This window comes from Miniopterus natalensis, chromosome 3, assembly GCF_054644295.1.
Source record: "Miniopterus natalensis isolate mMinNat1 chromosome 3, mMinNat1.hap1, whole genome shotgun sequence".
Classification (NCBI taxonomy): Eukaryota; Metazoa; Chordata; class Mammalia; order Chiroptera; family Miniopteridae; genus Miniopterus; species Miniopterus natalensis.
In genome coordinates this window covers 6,050,172-6,051,101 of record NC_142083.1, presented here as the reverse complement: position 1 = coordinate 6,051,101, position 930 = coordinate 6,050,172, and positions in this window count along the sequence as shown.

The following is a 930-nucleotide window of genomic DNA, read 5'->3' as shown; positions in this document are numbered from 1 at the left end:
AGGTATATTTCTCTTACTGATTTCTAATTTAATTTTACTATGGTCTAAAGCCATTCTTTATTTGATTTCTATTGTTTGAAATTTGACAAAGTTTGTTTTATGGCCCAGATTACAGTCTGTCCTGTTGAATGTTCCATTTGCACTGGAGAGGAATGCTTATCCAGATGTTGGATGGAGTGTCCCATAAATGCCAATAATATGACAGATTGGTTGATAGCGTGGCTTATGGTTCCTGTATCTTTACCGATTTCCTGTCCACTTACTCTCGCAGTTACTGAGAGAGCATCAGACTATAACTGTGGATTAACTCTTTCCCCTTCCAGGAGTATTAGTTTTTCCTTTGTGTGTGTTGAGGCCGTGTTGTTCGGGGCGCACACGTTTGGAGTTGCTCGGCCTTCCTGGAGAAGTGGCCCACTGATGACTGTCTGATTCCCCTCGACGTTGCTGGTGCTCGCGCTCTGAGGTAGCTTCCTGTGACGCCACCGTAGCCGCTCCGACGTGCCTTCGTCGGTGTTTGCAGGGCACATCTTTTCTTGCCATTTCACTTTTAACCTGCCTGTACTTTTACAGTCAGAGGGTTTATTTTAAATAGCGTAGACTTTTAACAATTCAGCCTGACAGTCTCTGCTTTAATTGGTGTGTTTGGACCCTTCCCATTTTGTCGTTATTGACATGGTTGGGTTCAAGTCTAGTCTTTGTCGTTTTCTGTCTTCTCTTTGGTCACTTGAGCATTTTTCTTATGCTTGCATTTTAGCTTCACTATTGACTTATTATTTAGATTTAAAAATTCTTTTAGTATTGCCCTGGGGTTTACAATGTTTATCTTCCGGTCAGGGTATGCCTTCAAATAATATTCTGTTTCACGTGTAGAGTTTGCACTTGCGTTATACAGCACTGACTTTAAAAGCGTGTGTAATCATACCCACCACT